This window comes from Orycteropus afer, unplaced genomic scaffold (assembly GCF_000298275.1).
Source record: "Orycteropus afer afer isolate SDZICR_OR568_19922 unplaced genomic scaffold, OryAfe1.0 scaffold00128, whole genome shotgun sequence".
In the NCBI taxonomy this organism is placed as follows: Eukaryota; Metazoa; Chordata; class Mammalia; order Tubulidentata; family Orycteropodidae; genus Orycteropus; species Orycteropus afer.
The window spans coordinates 1,045,896-1,068,475 of NW_006921715.1; the positions used below are offsets into that span (position 1 = coordinate 1,045,896).

The 22,580-nt window shown below is 46.0% G+C and overlaps 1 protein-coding gene across 1 annotated transcript in view; it reads right to left on the bottom strand.

The window, feature by feature from the left end:
• Positions 1 to 22,580, bottom strand: part of EML1 (EMAP like 1) — a 100,455-nt gene that overhangs the window by 73,524 nt on the left and 4,351 nt on the right. The window contains exon 2 of the mRNA XM_007944607.2: positions 17,632 to 17,766. The gene's annotated coding sequence lies outside the window, so the exon portion shown is untranslated. The remainder of the gene's footprint in view (positions 1 to 17,631; positions 17,767 to 22,580) is intronic.

Sequence of the window (22,580 nt, forward strand, 5' to 3'; positions counted from 1 at the left end):
CAGCTACGTTCCTAGCTATCCTCCCAGCTACGTTCCTAGCTATCCTCCCAGCTACGTTCCTAGCTATCCTCCCAGCTACGTTCCTAGCTATACTCCCGCTATGTCCCTAGCTATCCTCCCGCTATGTTCCTAGCTATACTCACAGCTATGCTCCTAGCTATCCTCCCAGCTATGTTCCTAGCTATACTCCCAGCTATGTTCCTAGCTATACTCCCGCTATGTCCCTAGCTATCCTCCCGCTATGTCCCTAGCTATCCTCCCAGCTACGTTCTTAGCTATACTCACAGCTACGTTCCTAGCTATACTCCAGCTATGTTCGTAGCTATACTCCCAGCTATGTTCCTAGCTATACTCCCAGCTACGTTCCTAGCTATACTCACAGCTACGTTCCTAGCTATACTCACAGCTACGTTCCTAGCTATACTCCCAGCTACGTTCTTAGCTATACTCACAGCTACGTTCCTAGCTATACTCCAGCTATGTTCCTAGCTATCCTCCCAGCTACGTTCTTAGCTATACTCACAGCTACGTTCCTAGCTATACTCCAGCTATGTTCGTAGCTATACTCCAGCTATGTTCCTAGCTATACTCCCGCTATGTTCCTAGCTATACTCCCACTATGTTCCTAGCTATCCTCCCAGCTATGTTCTTAGCTATCCTCCCAGCTACGTTCCTAGCTATACTCCCAGCTACGTTCCTAGCTATACTCCAGCTACGTTCCTAGCTATACTCCCGCTATGTCCCTAGTTATACTCACAGCTACGTTCCTAGCTATCCTCCCAGCTACGTTCTTAGCTATACTCCCAGCTACGTTCCTAGCTATACTCCAGCTACGTTCCTAGCTATACTCGCAGCTACGTTCCTAGCTATACTCGCAGCTACGTTCTTAGCTATACTCCCAGCTATGTTCCTAGCTATACTCCAGCTATGTTCCTAGCTATACTCGCAGCTACGTTCCTAGCTATACTCGCAGCTACGTTCTTAGCTATACTCCCAGCTACGTTCCCAGCTATACTCCCAGCTATGTTCCTAGCTATACTCCAGCTATGTTCCTAGCTATACTCGCAGCTACGTTCCTAGCTATACTCGCAGCTACGTTCCTAGCTATACTCCCAGCTACGTTCCTAGCTATACTCCCAGCTGCGTTCCTAGCTACACTCCCAGCTATGTTCCTAGCTATACTCCCAGCTATGTTCCTAGCTATACTCCCAGCTACGTTCCTAGCTATACTCCCACTATGTTCCTAGCTATACTCCCAGCTACGTTCTTAGCTATACTCCCAGCTACGTTCCCAGCTATACTCACAGCTATGTTCCTAGCTATACTCCCAGCTATGTTCCTAGCTATACTCACAGCTATGTTCCTAGCTATACTCCAGCTATGTTCCTAGCTATGTTCCTAGCTCCCAGTAAGAGCCCTGGTGATGTTTTGTTCCTAGCTATACTCCCAATAAGAGCCCTGGTGATGCACTGGTTAAGCACTCGGCTGATAACCTCAAGGCCGATGGATTGAACCAACAGCCACTCTGCAGGAGAAATATCTACGGATCTGCTCCCATGAAAGTCACAGCCTAGAAAACTCTAGGGGCCGTTAAAGGGCTGCTGGGAGTTGGAAGCAGCCCTATGGCAATGAGTACGGGATTTTATAAATATTGCTATTATTCTTATTTTTTAGCACCAACTACTAAAGCCAAAGTAAAGAAAGTAAAGATCTGTACCAAGTTCTGCAGTCTGAAATTGACCAAACATGCAATCAAGATGTATTGATAATAACTGGTGACTGGAATTTGAATTCTGAAAACAAAAAAGTAGCATCAGTAGTTGGAAAAATATGTCCTTAGGGATAGAAATGATGTCAGAGATCACATGATAGAATTTTGCAAGACCAATGACGTATTCATTCCAAATACCTTTTTGAATACCATAAATGGAGACTATACACATGAACTTGCTAGATGGTATACACAGGAGTCACACTGCCTACTTTTGTGGAAAGAGGCGATGGAGAAACTCAGTATCATCAGCCAGAACAAGGCCAGGAACCAACTGTGGAACACACCATGAGTTGCTCATTTGTAAATTTCAGTTGAAGCTGAAGAAAATTCAAACAAGTCTTCAAGAACCAAAATATGACCTTGATTATATCCCATCTGACTTTAGAGACGATCTGAAGAAGAGATTTGACACAATGAACACCAATGACTGAAAAGCAGATGAGTTGTGGGATGACATCAAAGACATCATACACAAGAAAAGCAAAAGGTCATCAAAAAGGCAAGCAAGAAAGAAAAGTCCAAAATGGATGACAGAAGGGACTCTGAAACTCGTTCTTGAATGGAGAGTAGCTGAAGTGAATGGAAGAAAGAAAGACGTAAAAGAGCCGAGCAGAAGATTTCTAAGGGCAAGTAGAGGAGACAAAGTGTATTAAACATGCAAAGACCTCGAGTAAAGAGAAGCGCATGCTCGGCATTTCTCTGAAAGAACAGGAAAAAAATCCAACCTCAAATTGCAACACTGAAGGACTCTGTGGCCAAAATACTGAACAATATAGGAAACATCAAAAGAAGCTGGAGGCTACCCAGAGGGGGTGAGTAGTTGGAGCTGTGGGCTCGGGGCCATAGTCACAGGGGACATGCAGCTCAACTGGCACAACACACTACACAAAACTTTGTTCCACCTCCTACTTTGGCAAGTAGCGACTGGGATCTTAAAAGCTTGCAAGCAGACATCTAGATGCAACGATGAGTCTCTCCTCGTCCAGAGCAAAGAAGAATGAAGAAAACCAAAGATTCATGGAAACAATTAGTCCTAGTGACTGGTACACCATGTGATCCTCAGCCTATATGACTATGAGACTAGAAGAACTAGATGGTGCCCGGCTACCACTGTCAACCTCTCGGAGGGGGATCTATGTAGGAGATCCTGGATAGAAAAGGAGAACAATGTGGAACAAAACTCAAAATCATTTGGAAAAAAAAAGGGGGGGGGGAACCAGGTTTGCTGGTCTGATAGAGCCTGGTGGAACCACTGAGACTATGGCCCCTAGCTGCCCTTCAGGTCTGGAACTGAACCCACACCTGTGGCTTCCAGCCAAGCAAAAGATAGGCATGTGAGTTGAACATTTACCTCAGGTAGATACACTTGTTGGAGAGAACAATCACGGGAGAAAGAAGGGCTGTTTATGCACAGGGAGACAGTTCACGGGGCAGGAGTGCATGGACAGATGGACACAGGGAAGAGGTAACTATGGGGAGGAAGTGGTGGGGGAGCTGTTGCATTGTGGTAAATTGTGCTCAATGTCATGAGACAAAGTGTATGTGAACTGCTGTATGGAAAGTGAATTTGCTCTGTAAAATTTCACCCAAATCACAATTAAAAAAAAAAAAGAAGAAGAAGAAGAAGAAGCTGCAGGGAACACAGAGTCACTGCACAGAGAGAACTGACTGATATTCAACTATTTCAGGATATGACCCAGGACCAATGGTACTGAAGGAAGAAGTCCAAGCCACAATGAAAACAAACCAAAACCAAACTCCCTGCTGTCGAGTCGGATCCAACTCATGGCGACCCTTCCTTGGGTTTCCAAGGCAGTATCACTACGGAAGTAGATTGCCCAACCTTCCTTCCAAGGAGTGGCTGGTGGGTTTGAACCGCCAGCCTTCTGGTTAGCAGTCAAGTGCCTTAGGCACTACACTACCAGAGGTCCTAAACTTAACTGAAGGAACTGGCAAAAAAAACCAAGTTTCCAGGAATTAAGAGAATATCTATTGAGGTGTTTCAACAAATGAATGGTGCACTGGAGGAGCTACTCATTTATGCTGAGAAATCTGGAAAACCAACTGGAAAAGATTCATACTTGTGTCCAATGCAAAGAAAGGTGATCCCACAGAATGCAGAAGTTATCAAACAGTATCATTATTACCATATGCAAGCAAAATTTTGATGAAGATAATTCAAAAATGGTTTTCAGCAGTATACTGACAGGGAACTGCCAGAAATTCAACCTGGATTCAGAAGAGGACATGGAGTAAGGGATATCAGTGCCGATGCCAGATGGATCTTGGCTGAAAGAAAAGAACACCAGAAAACTATTTGTCTGTGTTTTGTTGACTATGCAAAGGCATTCAACTGTGTGAAGAGAAGCAGCATGGAGAAAGAAGAAAGAAGCAGAGAGAGAGAAGAGGCAAGGAACTCCCCAAAAGAACTGTAACAAAGTCAAGGCCTGTAACACTGAAGACAGTGAGGGGCCCAGAAGGGTCCGCCCGCTGAGCAGACAGTGACAGAGGCATAGCCACAGGAAACCTGTCCTCAGGGGCCCGAGAGGATCCTTCCCGGGGGGTGGGGGCATGGTTGAGAGGAGCTGAGACAGCTCTCCTGCACTGAAGAGGGGAGTCTGCCTACATACTGATCCTCAGTGGTACCCTATACCTTAATAACCAAGTAGGCATGGTCTGAGGAGCTCTGGCAGCATAGTGCCTAAGGCACTTGACTGCTAACCAGAAGGCTGGAGGTTCAAACCCATTAGCCACTCCTCAGAAGGAAGGTTGGGCAATTCTACTTCCGTAGTGATACCGCCTCGGAAACCCAAGGAGGGGTCGCTATGAGTCAGGGCCGACTCAACGGCATATCACAACAACAGGCATGGTCTGTGAGTTCTGTGTGGCCACTGCATCAGATTATCAAACCCAGCAGAGGAGTGGAGAGTGCTCTGTGTGTGTGTGTGTGTGTGTTGGGGGGACAGCTGGTGTCAGAACTGTGAAAGGGCCCTAGAACAGAGGCATGCCTGACCTCTGCCTCCTGGGACAGCCCAGGGCTGACCCTGATTGGCATCATTCCCCGCACCAGTGAGACAGGTTCTGAGGCCACCATTGCTCTTATGCCGCCATTTTACCCCAGGGGAGAAGTGGGTCAGACTCAGCCTCAGCTACAGTGCCTTGAACTCCCCTCTCAGATGGGAACCTCGCTTAGCCCTTTCATCAGTGCTAACTGAGCACATCCATAAGTTCCTAAGAGGGCTCAGGGGGCCGGGTCTGAGTGCTGCAGGTCTCTCACACATGCGGGACCAGTGACAGCAGAACTGACAGGGGCTTCTGAAAATGAAGAGGCTTGATCAAGACCACTGAAGTTCAGCACGTTGTTCCCCTGAAACCCGTTCACACTACAAAAACGTTAGCTCTTGGCATGACCCGGGACTTTGGAAATGACCCCACTTCATGAAATAGAATTCCTCCCATAAGTCAAAATACTGTGTAAGTGTGACTCTATAAGACTGCCCTGAAGGGCTTTTTAAATTGAGAAATAGGGTCACTTAGCATCATCGATGAGATGTTCAGAGGTCACTAAAGGCTCAACTGGAGACATAAACGACTGCTCCTGGATTTTCCAGCCCACACTGCAGCTTGACCCAGCAGAAGGAGCAGAGAGGGAAGTCAGCAGGTCTGTCCCCTAGTACTGGGGGCAAGGGGCTTTACCTCCACAAGCCTCATTTTCTTCATCTATGAAGCCAGGGTTGAACCACTGTGGGGTACAGGGTGTTGGTGAGATTGAAGAAAATGCGCAACGAAGTGCCTCATACTTAGCTATTAATCAATCAATTAATATTTCTTCCCTCTCCTAATTTCACTGACAAGGACCTGCATATATTTGACTCTTCCCTGGAAAGTCTCCAAACTAAAATAACAAACATAAAGAATATTAGGACTTATTATTTTAACATTTAGCGAACCATAAAACACCTATCCTTGAGGAGTGAAACAATCTTTTTAGTTTTAAAAAAAAAGCTTAATTTAAATCACCAGAGCAATCGGCTTCACAATCTAAAATGTCACTTTAAAACTGCTGACCGATAGGTGGTGCTGTTCACATAGTTCTTCAGTTGCTTATGGTTTTTTTGAATTACATAGTTCTGGTAGCGTAACACCTAAAGCACTTGACTGCTCACCAGAAGGCTGGAAGTTCAAACCCACCAGCCACTCCTCGGAAGGAAGGTTGGACAATCTACTTCTGTAGTCATACTGCCTCGGAAACCCAAGGAAGGGTCGTTATGAGTCAGGTCCGACTCAATGGCACATAACAACAACCACCACCACCTAATATTCTCTCATTCATCCTATATTTTGTTGTTTTCATCTGTTCTGGTTCCCTAGTGCCACTCTGATGAGAAGATACCACAAACTGGATGACCTTAACAAATAGGAGTTTATTCTGTCATAGTTTGGAGGCTTTAAGTCCAAGTTCAAAGTGCCAGGCTTTAGAGGCTGTGTGAAAGCCCCTCAACCCTGAACTTCAGCTCTGCCTCTTGCTCCCGGCCCACTGAAGCTAGACGCATCTCTTCGCTCAGGAAGCTACTGGCTGCTGAGGGTAAGAGGCCCAAGGTGGACAAATAAAATGGCACAGTCCCAATGTTACCAAACCACACGGCAGGTCATTAACTCAAGTCCATTGTAAGTCCCAAGGTTGGCAGAGCATGGCAGGCTGCTGAACAATGACATGGCTACATGCAGAGTCCAAGCGTGCCATAAGTTAGACACCATTCCCCAAGGTTTCTCTTTACCTACTAGAAGCAGACCACATCCTTAGGGCAGCTATTCAGCTGCTCCTAGATTCCGCCATGGAGTTGATCACCAGTCCCATCATGCTGCCCAGCCACTCAACCAGGCCCAGCCAAGTTGTCACACAACTTTAATTACCACATTACCAAAAAACAAAACAAACCAACTGCCATCAAGGCGATTCTGACTCATAGCAACCCTGTTGGGTTTCCAAGGCTTGTAAATCTTTACAGAAGTAGACTGCCTCATCTTCTTTCTGTGGGGCAACTGGTGGGTTTGAACTGCCAACCTTCTGCTGAGCAGCCAAACACCTTATCCACTACATCACCAAAGTTCCTTGTTTCTACTCCCACTGAGGTAACTAGACCCCAAAGAGATTGTTATGGGTTGAACTGCATCCCCTAAACCATGCACTGAAACCCTAACCCCGTACCTATAAATGTGACCCAGCTTGGAAATAGTTTGGAAATGGGTTTTTCTCTTATGGCAGTGAGGTCATACCGGAGGCAGGTGGGTCACTTCTCAATTATTAAAAGGACAGACAGAGACATGCACAAGGGGTAGACAGGCGCCATGTGAGGACCGTCTATGGGCAAAGGGCACAAGGAATGCCAACAGCCACCAGACACTAGGAGAGGCCGCAGAAGGAATCCACACAGCCAGTCTCTGACTGGGACTGAGCCTCCAGGACTGTGAGGGCATAAATTTCTGTCCTTCAAAGCCACCCATGTGTGACACTGCTGTTATGACCACCCTAGAAACCCAACACTGAAATGAAGTAACTTCTTCACAATCAGAGAACAAAAAGTGGAAGAAATGGGATGAAAATTTGGTTGTGGTGGCTGTTAAGCTATTTTAATGGTTTTTGTTCTATTGTTTGGGGAAAAAAGATTCATTCCACAAACGTTTACTGCATGCCCACTACATGCTGGGTGTTGTTCTAGACGCTAGCCTGCTCAAACTGGATCACTTGTTGGTACCTACTTGTCCATCTGAAGTGCACTTGGTTAGGTTGACTATGAGACAGAGTCTAAAGTGATGTTGAAAAACTGTATTTTACTGACACAAAGATGTGCTTATATCTCAGGTTGAAAGTGGATTACAGAATATGCGCAGAAGAGTAACATTATGTCCGAATTACACACACGGCAACCTAGCCATCAAGTCCAGGTGGCACATGACAGAATGTGAGCTGTGATTCTCTGAGTGAGAGATAACAGGGGATTTTAATTTCCTCTTTTGGGGACATTGGGATTTTCTAAAACACTCATTACTTGTATAATTAATTATATTAAATAACAGGAAAAAATCTTGCTGAGAAGAGCGAGAGATGGAGGTGGGAAGGCGGGGCTGTCAGGACACAGAAGAGGAGGGCCGGGAGAGGAAGGACTTTGAACCCCAGGCTGGGGCTTCAGACTTAGCTTACAATAGCAGCGGTAATACTGTAATAAACAAACTAACTGGAGCTTTAAGGACCTTGAAGTTGTTGCTAACCAAAAAGTCTGCAGTTCAAACCCACCAGGTGCTCCATGGGGCAAATCTTTATGCTCTCATAAAGATGATGGCCTTGGAAACCCTATGGGGCAGTCCTACTCTGTCCTGCAGGGCCACCATCGGTTGGAATCGAGAGCAACGAGTTCCAGGTTTAGGTGTCACTCAACAGTGCCTTAGGAAGAGCTCGGCAAGTGGACAGCCCAAGGCGCTGTGACCTTCCTGCCTTGTTAAGGGTTCAGGGTGTGCCACACAGAAGGGCACCACAACTCCAAGGACATTTCACAACACGGACATCTTCATTATTTGCAAATTTTGCTTTCTTTCATATTTGTTGGTGCCAAAGATGAGCAATTGATGTATGTGTTGCAACCATTTTCCCAGCAGATGGCTGAAATGTTTCTTGTTCTGAGGAAATCAGCCTCTTAGAACCATTTCAGAAGGAAACAAAGGGCATTGCTGACAGTCACTGATCTAGTCCCTCAGAATTGTAAGAAGAGAGAAGCACTGGCAAGTCAGCAGCATCTCAGAAAACCCACGTTTCTAAGTGAGTAGCCATTTCTCCGACTGATATAAATGTGGTTTTAATTTTAAAGAAGTCCCTGTTAAGTTTTCTGGCTCATTTAGTAGAACATGTGATCCATCAGAATGTTATTACTTATTCTCTTCTTTAAATCTGACATGCGCTTCATTACTACCCAGATCCCTGTATAATTAACATTTTCATTCACCACCAATGGTAAGTCCCAGCTGGCAAGTCGATCCTGACTCATAGTGACCTCTGACTTCCGCCGCCAATAACACAGAAAGTCAACACTATGCTGCCGTATGTTGCTTTTGTCTGTATGGAAGTTTTTTTGTCAGTGTAAAAGTAAAATACAGTTAAAATGTTGTGGCTTGTTACAACTTCATTCTTTTTAAATGGAAAACTTTTTTTTTTTTTTTTAACGTTGCAGATGGTGGGTCACTTTTATATGGCTTTTCAGCCATGGTCTTGTCACTCCCATCATAAGACTGGGTTGTTGTTGTTGTTATGTGCCATTGAGTCGGACCTGACTTACAACGACCCCTGCTTGGGTTTCCGAGGCAGTATCACTACAGAAGTAGATTGCCCCATCTTCCTTCCAAGGAGTGGCTGGTAGGTTTGAACCACCAGCCTTGTGGTTGCAGTCAAGTGCATTAGGCACTACACTACCATAGCTCCCATAAGACTGGGTAAAACCATGCAAATAAGGTGCTTGTGGCCCAGAAAGAAAACTAGATAGTTTGCTGATATTTTATGGGGTTGGTACCATGCAAATAAGGTATATGAAATCCTCCTGGTCAGTTATGCCACCCCTCTAGACTTAAAATAAGCCATCTCAGAGGTGAAAAAGGGGTATGTGACCACCACCAAGAAGAGGTGGGAATGGAGTATACTTCGGACTCAGGGTCCTTGCACTGGGAACCTCCTAGGACCAGCAGACAGAGCTGTAACAGCTAAGATGGCGAGAGGCAGTGAGAAGCAGTGGCAGAAAAAGAATGGCAGTAGAGGTGTCAGAACCAGGGGACTGGCAGGACACAGGAAGCCAGAGAGCTGAGTGCCTGCAGGCAAAAGGTTTGCTGAGGTGGTGGGGTGCCTCCAGGCATTGGCAGAGTGAGGTTCACTGACTCATTGCACTGAGAAAGCACTGAGAAGGGGTGCCTTCGTGATGGAGACTTGTTAGTGGAATGGGGTGTCTCTGGGCACTTGGCGGAGCTAGAGAGCTCTGTAACACTTGCCACAGCAGGGAGAAGCTGGGCCTTGGGCCTGAGGGCCAGGAAGAGGCCTGTCTGTGAGCATGGCTGAGAAGAGGCTGTCCTGACTGAAGAACTGTATTCTGAGTTTTTCCCAATTCTGAATTGTAGCCTGTATCTTCCTTAATAAACCCCATCATCTTGAGTATGGTCTGTGAGTTCTGTGTAGCCAGTGAAACAAATCCTTGAATCTAGCGGCGGGTGCTATGGGAGGGACAGCTGGTGTCAGAATTGGAAGAATGTTGGAGAGGAGGCATGTGTGACCTCTGCCTCCTGGGAATCAGACTTGGATCAGCCTTGCTGATGGTGGTCCCCCACTGTGCAGTCAGAGGTTAGAACTCCACCACAGCCTCTTTACAAACATGAGACTTCCTAAGATAAAGGCCCACACCATCATCAGAAAGAACGTCAAATCCAGTGATAATTTGTAAAGAAAGTGAGACACTGGGGCAGGGAGACAGAAACCGCTATAAAGAATAGCATTTCTACAACAGCAAACATGTAATTATTTTATAACCTAGGGCAAAAAAGGACATGAGGGCAGCATCCTCTGACCTTCTCCAACCTCACAAGAGGAGACAGAGTCACCATTGGCAGTCCAAGGCTGATTCCTATGAGGCCAGACAGGACGCCACCTTCCAGCCTTTTTACCAATTCTGACACCAACCTTCCCTCCCACGGCACTCACTACTTCTCTGCTGGGGTTGATAATTCATTGCAACGGCCACACAGAACTCAAAGACAATACTCACAATTATGGGGTTTGTTACGGAAGTAACAGGCTACAGTTCAGGTTCAGGAACGCACTCAGGATACAATTTCTTCGATCAGGGCAGTCTCCCCTCCACTATGTCCGCAGACATGCCTCTCTGGCCCTTGGTCTCCCAGCCTGGTCTCTGCCCTGCTCAGGCAAGTGTTACAAAGCTCTTTTAGTTCAGCCGACAAGCCAGCAAGCTGTTTGCCCAAGGGCACTCATCTTTCTTGTTCCATGGGCTGGCAAGCCCACAGCTCTGTATCATGCCTCTTGGTTCCTCAGCCAGTCATCTCAGCTGGTCGCCTCTACCAGTTGTCTCTGCCGTCTCTCTGCCAACGAGGTCCAGTGCAGGGAGCTTGGGTCCAAGGACACGTTTCACTCCACCTCTGCTCTTCTTTCTTGATAGCAGTGTGATTCCCCTCTCTGCCTCTAGGAAGGCTCATGTTTAGCCTAGCAGAATGACAAAACTAACCAATCCCCACATTAGCATTCCACAACCTTATCTGCATGGTCTCACCCAGTAACCTGGTGGGAGTCACAAAGACTGGTTAGAAAAACCATACCAAGTAATTCACTGCACCACAGAGGGTATTACATCTAAGAAAATGTAGATATTTAGGACCCCAAATCGCTGTTGTTTATGTTCAACAATAAGATTTCTATAATCTGTAAGGAATGCCTTCATGTTTACTGTAATTATTAGCATTGGAAGAGCCACACATGCTGAAGTGAAGCTGTTGCTCTTGAATCAGGAGCCCCTTTGCGTAATCTGCACAAAAGTGCTGTGTGTGCTAACAACAGCCTTTCACACAGTGTGTGATTAATTGTGAGCTTTAGAGCAAACAATCTGTGATTAATAAAAGTGAAGGTGCTGCCCCATGGAAATGGCTTGCTCTCTTTATGCACCAGGGCACACCCAAAGCTATGCCTGCCATATTCTTGCCCCTTCCTTGCACTGCACTGAGCTTTCTTGAGTGAAGACAAAGGGATCCAGAACAGCTGTCCCAGGACTGACCACACATGACCACGCTAACAACTGTGAAAGCCACAAGGATACCTTATCTCCCCAACCACTTTTGGATTTTGTCAAAACCCAGGTTGCACTCCTGGACCACCACTTATGTGAATGTAATTTAACCTGTGACAGACCAGAAAAAAGACGAATAACTGGAGGTGTCACTCAACACTCTCGCCTTACAAATGAGGAAAATAAAGCCCAGAATTGTGACAATCTCGTAAGTTACCTTCCTCGACCCTGCACAGGTCTTCCTGAACCACAGCTCCCACTGCCAGACTGCCAGACACCAAGCCAGTGTTTTCCGATACGTGACTCATTGAAACCTTATGAGGTTCAAGGGAATGTGATGTAAAATCCCTAATCCACAGAGGGAAAAAATGAGGCTCCAAGAAGTGGCAGAACTGGTCACAGACCTAGACACTTCTTTTACTCTATTGCCTGCACACTTTGCGTGAGATCTTACTGCCAATGGAAACAAAACAGAGACAATCTTGTAGAAAATAAGGCAGTACACTGGAGCAATGAATAAACACTAGGAAATGATAGGGAGGAGACCATATGTCTCAAGACAACTAAACACTACCGTGTTAAAAATTCTAGGGTGTCCCCTCTCTATCCCCTTCTTTGCACACTGCAGGGCCCTGACCTGGTGACTGTCATGAGGATCCTTGCTCTGCTTTGGTCCTGAGTCAAAGGCAGTCCACATGGAAATGGAGAGGAAGACTGAAAGACAGAGGCCAGGCAGAGAGTGAACGGCCAACTTCTCAGCTTCCTCTGCTTTCTGTCTGAGTTAGTGCTGTACTTCCTCTTATGTATCCAGCATCACCAGGAACTACCTGGCAGAAGACAGCATCTCTCTCTCTCTGAAACTCCATGTTGTTGTTGTTGTTGTTATGTGCCGTCGAGTCGGCCCTAACTCATAGCGACCCCTCCTTGGGTTTCCGAGGCAGTATCACTATGGAAGTAGGATTGCCCAAAACTCCATAGGTGCATGCAACTCATCTACTTTGGCGCTATGCTGGTCTCAACTGTTCTAGGATTCTAAGGAGACTGTGGTGGCTTTTGTGTTGTTGTGATGCTGGAAGCTGTTCTACTGGTATTTTAACGTCAACAGAGTCACTCATGATGGACAAGTTTTAGCAGAGCTTCCAGAATAAGACAGACTGGAAGAAGGACCTGGCAACCTACTCAGAACACTGGCCAGTAAACACCGCATGGGAACCTTGTCCGATGTGGAGGAAGACGAATCCCTCCGAGCACAGGCACTCAAAAGAGAGGAAACAAATACAAATACCCATTAGTAAATGGAATGTGGAATGTACAAAGGATGAATCTAGGAAAATTGGAAGTTGTCAAAAATGAAATGGACAACTGTGGTTTCTAGCCAAACAAAGTACAGGCATGTGAGTTAAACATTTACCTCAAGTAGACACACGCCCTGGAGAGAACAATCATGGGAGAAGGAAGGGCTGCTTATGCACAGGGAGATAGCTCAGGGTGCAGAAGAGTATGAAGGCATGGACACTGGGAGGAGGTAACTATGGGGAGGAAGTGGGAGGGGAGCTGCTGCATTGTAAATTTTGGTCAATGACATCAGACAAAGTATATGTGAACTGCTGTATGAAAAGTGAATTTACTCTGTAAATCTTCACCCAAATCCTAATAAAATTAAAAAAAAAAAAAAAAAAAAAGGAACGCTTGAAGACTGATATCCTAGGTAGTAATGACATAAAATGGACCAGTGTTGGACATTCTGAATGAGATAATGATGTGATCTACTATTAGGAATGACAAATTAAAGAGGTAACAGCATCCCATTCATCGTCAAAAAGAACATTTCAAGATGAATCCTGAAGTACAATGCTGTCAATGATCAGATGGTATTCATGTGTCTACGAGGAATTGTAGTTACTATGACCATTATTCAAATTTACACAATAACCACTAATGCTAAAGGTGAAGAGATTAAAGATTTTTTTCTGCTGTCTGAAATGAAGCAAAGCTGCAACCAAGACAAATTGATAATTACTAGTGATTGGAATGTGAAATGTGGAAACAAGAAGTATCAGTAGCTAGACAATACAGCCTTGATGATAGAAGTGTGATGCCAGGGATCACATGATAGACCAACAACTTATTCATGAGAAATACCTTTTTACAACAAAGTATGATATACATGTGGACCTCACCAGATGGAACACACAGGAATCAAACCAACCACGTCTATGGAAAGAAACAATGGAGAAGCTCAATATCATCAATCAGAACCAGGCCAGGGGACAACTCAGAACAGAAAATTAATTACTCAAGTGCAAGTTGAAGATGAAGCTGAAGAAAATTCAAATAAGTCCACGAGAGTCAAAGTACAACCTTGATTATATCCCACCTGAATTTAGAAACCATCTCAAGAATATATTTTATGCACTGAACACTAATGACCAAAGACCAGACAACTTGTGGGATGACATCAACGACATCATACATAAAGAAACCAAAAAGTAATTTAAAAAAAGAAAGGAAGAAAAGACCAACATGGATGTCAAAAGAGACTCTGAAACTTGCTCTTGAATACAGAGGAGCTAAAGTGAACAGAAAAGAAAATGATAAAGTAAAAGAGCTAAACAGAGTATTTCAAAGGCACCTCAAGAAAACAAAGTGTTACAACAGTGAAATACGAAAAGACCTGGAGGTAGAAAACTAAAAGGGAAGAAAATCTCAGCATCTCTCAAACTGAAAGAACTGAAGAAAAAATTCAAGCCTCGAGTTTCAATATTGGTAGATTCTATGGGCAAAGTATTGACTGATACAGGAAGCATCAAAAGAAGATGGAAGGAACACAGAGTCACCGTATCAAAAAGAATTGGTCAACGTTCAGCCACTTGAGGAGGCAGCACATGGTCAAGACTTGGTGATACTGAAAGAAGAAATCCAAGCTGCACTGAAGGAACTGGTGAAAAACAAGGCTCCAGGATGGACAGAAGACTAATTGAGATGTTTCAACAAATGGATGCAATGCGGGAAGCATTTTACTCATTTATGCCAAGAAAGTTGGAAGAGATCTATACTTGTGCCCATTCCAAAGAAAGGTGATCCTACAGAGTGTGGAAATTATCAAACAGTATCATTAATATCATATGCAAGTAAAATTTTGCTAAAGATAATTGAAAAATAGCTGCAGCAGTATATTGATGGAGAACTTCCAAAAATGCAAGCTGGATTCAGAAGAGGAGGGATGTCATTGCTGCTGTCAGATGGGTCTTGGCTGAAAGCAAAGAATAGACGTTTACCAGAAAGATGTTTACCTGTGTTTTATTGACTATGAAAAAGCATTCTACTGTGTGGATCTTTAACAAATTATTGATAACACTGAGAAGAATGGAAATTCCAGAACACTTAATTGTGCTCATAAAGAACCTGTACAGAGACCAGGAGGCTGTCGTTCGAACAGAACAAGGGGATACTGAATGGTTTAAGATCAGGAAGGGAGTGTGTCAGGGCTGTACTCTTTGCCCACACTTACTCAATGTGTATGCTGAGCAAATAATCTGAGAAGCTGGACTATGTGAAGAAGAGCATGGCATGACTGGATTGGAGGAAGACTCGTTAACAACCTGTGACATGCAGATGCCACAGCCCTGCTTGCTGAAAGTGAAGAGAACTGGAAGCACTTACTGATGAAGATCAAAGACGACAGTATCGATTACATTTCAATATAAAGAAACCAAAAATCCTCACAACTGGACCAATAAACAACATCACGATGAACGGAGAAAAGACAGAAGTTGTCAGGGATTTCCTTTTATTTGTATCCACAATCAACACCCATGGAAGCAGCAGTTAAGATATCAAACACTGTATCACATTGGGCAAATCTTCTGCAAATGATTTCATTAAAGTGTTACAAAGCAAAGGTGCCACGTTGAGGACTAAGCTGTGCCTGAGTCAAGCCATGGTGTTTTCAATTGCCTCCTATGCATGTGAATGCTGGACAATAAGGAAGACTGAAGAAGAGTTGATGCCTTCGAACCACGGTGTTGGGGAAGAATGTCGAACGTACCACGGACTTCCAGAAGAATGAGCGAGTCTGTCTTGGAGGAAGTACAGCCAGGATGCTCCTTAGCAGTGAGGATGGCGAGACTTTGTCTCACGCACTTTGGACGTGTCATCAGAAGGGACCAGTCCCTGGGGAAGGACATGCTTGGTAAAGTAGAGGGTCAGCGAAAAAGAGGAAGGCCCTCACTGCCATGGACTGACACGGTGGCTGAGTGGGCTTAAAACACAGCAACAACTGTGAGGATAACGTAGGGCGGGGCAGTGTTTGGTTCTGTTGGTCACAGGACTGCTCTGAGTCGGGACAGACTTACAACAAGGAGACAAAGACTCTACTTTGAAATGAACATGTTTGGTTGCTTGAATTATTTTTAGAAAATGATTAGTCCATTTTCCCAGTCCCTCACATCTAAGTCACAATTTCCTACTGTGACATTCTAAGAAATCCCTTCGTAAATACCCTTCATGGAAATATTTACTCAGCACATTTACAAAAGCCACAGGATTTGAAAGATAAAGCAGATCTGAAGTTTGCACAATGCAGATTCTTTTTGGAAATTTTTAATAAAAATCAGATGTGCAAAGAGGCCAAGTTGTTCAGCCCTGCCAAGATGGAGACTATTCAGGTCAACCTGCAAAACTTGCAAAGCTTACTCTTAACACAGAGAAGCCCAAGGCCCTCGGGACTAATTCACATTCTGCTGCCACTCTAACCACTTAGCCTGTTTCCAAAGTATTATCACCTGATTAGTATAATCTTCTGATTAGAAGTACTAACAGCCTAAGTCAGAAGACAGAACCCTGTCAATGGTCTTGAAATTGTTAACTGACTGTGGACTTAACCTACTTAAGATGTGATAAGCACCGGCACTTTTTATTTTTTTAATTTCTTACAAAAGATACCTTTTGAGAACAAAACTGAAGAAGAATTTACATTTCTTTCATGGGAATGAGCTGAAAGGATTGACAAACTTGGCATTTTTACAGTCTGTGGTTTGGAGTCAATGGCTTCATGACTAAGCCTTCTCCTTTCATGAACATCTGACAAAAAACATGCCTAGCCTGGGAAGCTGAGGTTCCCTCCCCAGCTTTGCTGAAGAGAAGGAAAGCAACATACAGTGAGTGAAAAGAACACAATCAATATGATGAATACAGAGAGAATAAAAGGCAGGGCTGAGGATGCACAGAGAGAAACTGAGCTCATGTACCTAACACGCTCGTAAAAACCGAGACGCTGTTGCTGGTGGTGACCGGGGCCGTCCAGTCGGCTCCAACGCCCAGCGACCCCGTGCACAGCAAACGGAACACTGTCCAGTCCTGCACCACCTTCACAATCCTTGCTATGTCTCTGTTGCATACCAATTAAACAAGAAACAAGTCATTACGCTACCACTTCGCTTTCACTGATAAAATGTTACCTTTAGTTTCACAGATATTTATTATAATCCATAATAAACGAAATTCCTAGAAAAATGCACAATTCAGAGTAAGTGCATTTCACAAAACTAGAAAGAAAAGTGGTTCCTGTTTCTGGTGTTAGCTCAATTAAAAATATTTCTAACAAATCAAAGAAGGACAAGTTTTCCCCTACTCAGCCTCCAAATCCAGCTGCCAGCCTGAAAATAATCCAGCAGAAGTGGTCTGACCGCAGGGTGTACCAGGAACACAAGGTGCTCCACGCAGGAACTTGTGCAGCCTGCCGTGGTTCACGCATCTGGTGCTAAGCAAACTCTCAGGACCTGCGTACGTGTGTCTAAGGATGCTGGCAGCTCAAGTTGTGATTTCGCTCCCTCGGTTATTATCGGTTATCATCTGTGTGGCCCGGCAGCTGGCCTCCAATAGCTGTTGACTACAGTCACCTCTCCAGAAAGGCTCCTGCTCCAGGGAGAGCTCCTAGCTCATCTGCACCCCAGGCGACCTTCAGAATCATCTCTTGGGCAACAGGCCATCAAATCGCTGAAGAGCAGGAGCCAGAGAGAAGCCCTCACTTACCTTTCACTGTTCTTTTTGCCACTAGAAGAACTGCTGGCGGATCCGGTCCGATTCCGGCCTCCTTTCGAGTCCCCGTAGCTCTCCCTCCGACCACCAGGAGAGACTCTTTCAGAGGAGCTGGTCCTTTTGATGGTACTGAAAACGGGACACAAATCACAATGAAACCTTCAAATACTAGTACTCTGTTGTATTGCCAAGGTAACAGCGGGCGCTCTGGTGGCACAGCGCCTAAGGCACTCGACTGCTAACCAGAAGGCTGGCGGTTCAAACCCACCAGCCACTCCTCGGAAGGAAGACTGGGCAATCTACTTCGTAGTGATACCACCTTGGAAACCCAAGGAGGGGTCGCTATGAATCGGGTCCGACTCAATGGCAGTGTTTTTTTTTAGGTAACAATATGTACGTGTTTCTATGCAGGTATTTACAAGTTAGACTGGCTCTATAGTCCTAACTTCACAGATCAAAATACTTTTCTGTATGTCACTGGGAATCAGTGCCTCTGCTCAGAGAAAGGCGTCACCTTTCTCTGTAACTGTGGCAATTAGTAAAGCTCTAAGCTGATGGGGAAGCCCCCCAGAGACTGTGTGAGAGGGCTCTAGGGCGTAACGGGAAAGAGTCCTGACCTTGAGCAGACCTCCGTCTGTGTTCTCTGCTGGGGCCATGGTGTCCTCCAGGAGACACAGGCAATGGCTGGGCAATGTCCATAGACGTAGTGCCTGAGGCACTTGACTGCTAACCACAAGGCTGGTGGTTCAAACCCACCAGCCACTCGGAGGAAGGAAGATGAGGCAATCTACTTCCGTAGTGATACTGCCTCGGAAACCCAAGGAGGGGGCGTTACAAGTCGGATTCGACTCAACGGCAGTGAGTGTGGTTTTTTGGGAGACATTTTTGGTGGTCACATTGGAGGTTGCTATTGGCATCTTAGTGGGACAGGACAGGTTTGGTGCCTTCCTCTTCAAAGAGGCCTCATGTAAACAGAACGACATGGTGCCTGGTCCCGTGCCACCCTTACAACCCTGCTGTGCTTGAGCCCACTGTTTCTGCCACTGTGTCAATCTGCCTCCTTGAGGGTCTCCCTCTTGTTCACCGACCCCTGCTTTACCAAGCGCGATCCTTCTCCAGGGACTGCACAGAGACCAGGGATGTTGCTAAACACCCTCCAGTGCCCAGACAGCCCCCCGCCTTGAAGAATTATCCAGCCGAAATGTTAATAGTTCTGAGATTGAAGACTTCAGGTCTAAGGGCACATGAAGGACCGGCAGAAACCGAAACAGTGCCCAGTGACAGACATTCCATCATGTGTGAGATGCCTTGGTTTAGAAGTGGTGTCCACGGAAGGGCCTCACTTTCTTGTGCTTACCAGGAAAGACGTGAGTAGTTGGAAGTCTGGGGAGGGAGGTCTGCGAAAGGCTTTCTGTGGAAGGTCAGTTTCTGGAAAGGTCTCATAAACACGTAGTCATTACCCAGTAGGGGGAGCCTGCTCCAGGCAAAGGGAGCCCCACAGGCATGGGGGTGAACCAGAGCCCAGGATGGGCAAAGGGTGGCCGCTCCCTTTTGGCATGTGGCTGTTGGAGGTACCCCAGGACATTTGTGTATCTTCACCACTAGGTCATAAATTTCTAAAGATTCCTCTAATTTATCACCATTGTAGTCCGCAGAGTACAGCACAGAAGTTGGGAGGTATTCATTAAATGAAATGAATGAATGGAAATCCACCTGGGTCGCTTTAGGGGGAGCTCTGGTGGCGTAGTGCCTAAGGCATTTGACTGCTAACCAGAGGGCTGGCAGTTCAAACCCACCAGCCACTCCTCGGAGACTGGGCAATCTACTTCTGTAGAGATCCTGCCTCAGCAACACAAGGAGGGGTCACTATGAGTCGAATTGATTTGATGGCAGTGAGTTTTTCTTTTTTTTTTTGAACATGGACTGAAGGGGTTACCGGGTGAGGAAGGAGACAAGAGAAGGGAAAGAGCCCCCAGTAAACACCTCTTTATAAAGTGGTGAGGGGAAGAAACCACCCCCGGAGGTAGCAGAGATACCAGGAGATGGGGGAAGAGGGGCGAGGCTCAGGGATTAGGGAGTGCCGAGTGGCTTCCACGCAGGCAGAGACAGAGGGAGGCCCCTTTCAGTGGCGAGTGATGAGAGGCTGAGGGACCTGGGGCAGCAAGGCTCCGGCTCCCGGCCTGAATGGCCATGTCCTCATCTGTAAGCCAGCATGGCCGTCTCTCTCCTCAGGACGCAATGGAAGGGTCACACAGAGGCAGCAGACACACAGCAACCGCCACTCCCTCGTTCTCACCGCCCTTTCCTTCTCTCCTCCCCTGTCTGCTCCTTCCTTCAGCCCGGCTGCCAGTCCCCCCTGTATAACCTCTAATCACTCAGCCAATCAATCATCTTTTAGCAGGGTGGGTCAGGTTTTGAAAATCTACTCATTCTACAACTGTTTATGGCAACACGAGCAAACAAAATGACCATGGTACTAATTGCGTGTGTTTTAATACGCTTTCTGCATAGTCTTTTTGGTACGTGAAGAAGCACTGACCTTAGACCATATCTTACAACTGGAGGCCACATGCTGGGCTGTAAGGACAAAATGAACTTCTAGAATGTTCAATGTTGAAACAAGGAATTACTGATCTTGGAGTATATTACATTCCTGAAATTTGGGATTGAAGTCTAAAGATTTTGGAAACCTGTGTGTTCAAAGTTCAAGAGGAAATACACCAAGCTAATTTATCTATTGTCACTGAGTCAGTTCTGACTCACAGTGCTCCTACAGGACAGAGTAAACCACCCCATAGGGTTTCCAAGGCTGCAATCTTTATGGGAACAAGCCCTGGTGACACAGTGGTTAACACTCAGCTGCTCACCCAAAGGTCAGCGGTTTGAACCCACCAACAGCTCCACAGGAGACGTAGCCTCTGCTTCCATGAAGATTACAGCCTTAGAAACTCCATGGGGAGTTCTACCCTGTCTGATAGGGTCCCTATGAGTTGTAATAGATGGGACAGCAATGGGTAATCTTTATGGAAGCAGACTGCCACATCTTTCTCCCATGGAGAGGCTGGTTGCTGGGTTCAAACCACCAACCTACTGTTTGGCGGCCAAGCACTTTAACCATTGTGCTGCCAGGGCTCCTTTAACTTAACTTGGTGGGATTTTTCTCCAAGGATCTAGCAAGGCTCTTAAGCATGGTGTGTGCCAACCAGGTAGAGAGACAGAGGGGCAGCAGCTCACACCGACCCACAGCCCCTGGGCTCCCTTTGGAGCTCACAGCAAGTTCATGACAACTTTATGAGTTGTCCACACACCCTCAAAGAGCTGATAAACCTTGACTGTTCATCAGTTAAGACAAACATTACCAACGGTCTAATAATTAAGCCTCAAGTGAGTGGCTGCAAGAGTTCACAGGGCTGTCAATGATGGGGACGCCAGGAGCAGCAAGGACACTAACCGTATATTGAGTACTTTACCTTTCACTCAGTTCATTTGAACCTCAAAAGTGCCCTACAAAAGGCTCAGTGTCCCCATCTTGCAGTTGAAGAAACAAATTCCAGGACATGAAGTGACTCTGAGATTCCATGCAAGTCTCTTGGGCTGACTTCATCCCCGGCCATCCCGCATGTCACCTAAGATCCCCTGCAATTTATGGAACACGGAATGAAGTTCACTTGTCTCTAGGTCCTGCTGAACATCCAAGACACCAGCTGATGGCCATCCTGAACCCATTACCGACTTCGGACTTGATCAACAAGGCAGTGAAGACGATCTGTAAGCTCCGGTGTGAAAGGGGAGCTGAAACTACAGGCAGAGCAGCTGAGGCCACCCAGGCATGGAACGCCCCTCCCTCGGTGAGGACCTGTGCAGTCCACATACACTGAGAAGGCTCACAGACCTGCTCAATCTACACAAGAGGCACAGAAACAAAGCAGAGAACAACGTGAGTGCAGGAGTCAGAGCGGGAGAACGGTCGACGGGCTTCAGTGGGCCGCAGAACACCCAGCAGCCCTCCAAAGGGAAAACAGTTTGGTTCGCATCGCCACCTTTCACGATGTATTTGCATCACACATCTGCACTGAAATATTCAACTTTTTTTTTTTTTTTAATCTACTATTGTATATGTAGAAAGAAAACCCAAAACACAAGGCATTTCCTTTTGAGAACTGAGAGCTCTTGTAAACTGAAGAGGACTTGCCAGGGCTCACAGTGAGAGACAGGAAACAAAGTGTGAAGATGAGACATCCGCGTAACAAGGGCGGCCGGCCAGAGCAATGGTGTACACTCAGGCGGGAGGCCTACTTACGGGAACAGTGGGGAGTATCGGGGATGGCACACGCCTGCTGGGCAGTGAGTGGAAAGCCAGGCTCCGTTTGGAAACTGGTAGAGGTGACGGCTTGTGAGGGACTGCCCGGCACCAGCAGACTCTTCAGTGAGGATGGCAGGTGAGATGCTGGCGTAGAACCCGGACAGCACCATCATTTTCTTTCCTTCCTGCTCTCTATCCTCACTTCCCAGCCACGACCCTTCCAAGTTCTGAAAACATGACCGTTTCAACGTTACATTACATGTTGCACTTAGTGTTGCTGTCCCTGTAGATGAAAGGCTGGCTGTTGTCAAGTCCATCATGACTCCCGGCCACCTGCAGACATCAAGTCTCTTGCAGCAGTGACTGGTGACCAGGAGAGTGGCCGCCTTTCTTGTCATGGCCACACAGTAACTCCACGCGTGATAAGCTGCAGACAGGCCTCACCATCATCATGTAACTTGGAACCAAGACTGGTTTTCCAAAATTTTGCAAAAGACCTCAAAATTTTACAATCAAGTAAATAGAAATCTGGCAGAGAGCCTGTATGCAGGACCAGTTGCTTTCTGGTAATTTTATTGAGAAAAACATTAAAACGATTATTCACTCAACACACACTGATTAGGCATCAATTCCACCTGGG